Source organism: Colobus angolensis, unplaced genomic scaffold, assembly GCF_000951035.1.
Source record: "Colobus angolensis palliatus isolate OR3802 unplaced genomic scaffold, Cang.pa_1.0 Scaffold44, whole genome shotgun sequence".
Classification (NCBI taxonomy): domain Eukaryota; kingdom Metazoa; phylum Chordata; class Mammalia; order Primates; family Cercopithecidae; genus Colobus; species Colobus angolensis.
The window spans coordinates 5,560,051-5,562,207 of record NW_012117821.1 but is presented as its reverse complement, the minus strand read 5'-3'; the positions used below and the strand labels follow the sequence as shown (position 1 = coordinate 5,562,207).

Here is a 2,157-nt window from a genome sequence, read left to right as displayed (position 1 = left end):
ACCTCCCAGATTCACGCCATTCTCCTGCCTCAGCCTCCCGAGTAGTAGCTGGGACTACAGCCGCCCGCCATCGCACCTGGCTAATTTTTGTATTTTTAGTAGAGACGGGGTTTCACCATGTTAAACAGGATGGTCTCAATCTCCTGACCTCGTGATCCACCCACCTTGGCCTCCCAAAGTGCTGGGATTACAGGCGTGAGCCACCGCACCTGGCCCAGTTATGGGACTATTTTAAGAATTAACTGGGTCAATACACATGAAGCACCAAATAATTATTAGTAAAATTTGTTTTGATTTTGAGATTTTGCATTCCTCTTATGGCCTTTTTTAGGCTATGGATATATTTTTCTCACCTGTCTTGAAATCTGCTTTGTTTACATGTGGGATACATGTGTATGCCCAGAAGTCATCTTATCTATCAGGAGCTCTAACATGACATGGTTATGTTTCTTGCTTCTATTTTACCATCCAGTTTGTCCTTCTTGGTCAGAATTAGCTCCAAAGTAATAGAAGTTACTCTATTACTTTCTCTGTCTTCCTAAATGAAAAGTCAGCTTAGCAAGCCAGGAACCAATATGTCTTCTCCAACACCAGATTTCTTGCTGACATATATGCTTTTTATTTTCAGAGAACATTTATTCAAACATTTTTGCCATTCCCTAATTCTTGTAAAATGTTAATACTTTCCATATTATTATCTAAGCTTATTTCACATGAAATCATTGAATGACAGCAAAAAATGTAGTTGAGTCACTATTCTGAAGATTTGCAAAGATTCTTATTCACTAGCAAAAAATGTTAACACTATTATTAACCAAGAAGTTCTGGATAGACTGGAACTCCAAAGGCCTAACAGTACCCATTTATAAGCTACATAATTAGGCTGTGTCATTTTAATAAAAGATATTTAGATTCAACTATTATTTGTTGAGCAGCCATTATATGCTATATCTTTTCCTGGACTTAAAATCTTTTCTTCCCAACACTGTTACCAGCTTTAAAGGTCAAGACAACGAGTCAAGCTTTGGACTTTTAAAGTTCTTCAACTCTACTAGCTGGTTACTTTGGGCAAATAATTTCATTTCTCTGAAGCTGTTTTCTGTTTTGAAAAGTAGGAATAATATGAGTTGCCTGACAGAGCAATTGTAGGAATCAAGGTAATCTTTGGAAATAATTTAGTCAATATGAGTGAGACACAGAAAATATTTTTCTTTTCCTTCATGACCTGAAGGTCATTTGCCACAAAATGAATTTATAAGCAATTCCCACAGCAGCCCAGTTCTGGAAAATTTAAGGAATTATTTTTTTACCTGCTGAAATTCAAGATCTCAGCTTATCAGCATCAGAGCCAAAGCCACCTCCATCATCTCACATAAACAGAAAAGCTGTGCAAGTGGCCCCTATATGGCTGGGCTGTTGGCAATGTATCCTTAGCATCTAGTAAGAGTGTTCTCAAAAATTTATGCTGGGGAATTGGGGGAGCTCACAAATTGTTCTTTGCCTCCAGGTATCTTAATTTTATTCATTGCTAGTTTTTCAGAGCTTGGGTAAAACCTCACAGGTAGGGACAGGACTGGGATGAGGCAACTGAGGTGTCTAGGGTGCAAAATGTGAGCTGTCTAGACACCAAAGGTGTCTAGGTGTCTAGCGGGCACTGACTCTCCGGCGTATGTGAGATTTCAACACCAATAACTTTTTATTTCCTAGTTGCTGTATCATGAGAATGTTTGGCCTTATTATTTTTTAAAGCTTACTTACAGAGGTGTGGCCAATTGTCTTAGTGATGCAAGAGATTCAGAATGGGAAAGAAAAAGTCAGCGTTACCCTAGTCGATTTTGATTAAACTCCTTTGAAATCCATGTTGGAGTTTAAATGCCCGTTTTTGAGGGTTGCTTGATATAGATAGAGGAGGCCCCTCCAAAGCTTTAAGCACATGTTCAGAGCAAGAGGGAGCTTTTCAGGTGTTATTTTGTCTTGTTTTGTTTTTTGCCAGCTCCTACTCTGCGGCTTCCAAATCTGGGGCGATGTCTCCCCAGGTTAAATTATCCTAGCTCCTGCTCCAGATCGCTTTCCCTCTGCCCCGCGGGAGCCCAGTAGTTCAAAAATTAAATTTGGGGCAAGAGGTGCGCGCCAGAGCGCAGCTGCTTCTGGACCCTG

At 39.9% G+C, this 2,157-nt stretch overlaps 2 protein-coding genes across 2 annotated transcripts in view; both read left to right on the top strand.

The window, feature by feature from the left end:
- Nucleotides 1-2,157, top strand: part of GSTO1 (glutathione S-transferase omega 1) — a 52,161-nt gene that overhangs the window by 20,068 nt on the left and 29,936 nt on the right. The gene's annotated exons all lie outside the window — the stretch shown is intronic.
- Nucleotides 1-2,157, top strand: part of LOC105522750 — a 7,950-nt gene that overhangs the window by 4,639 nt on the left and 1,154 nt on the right. The gene's annotated exons all lie outside the window — the stretch shown is intronic.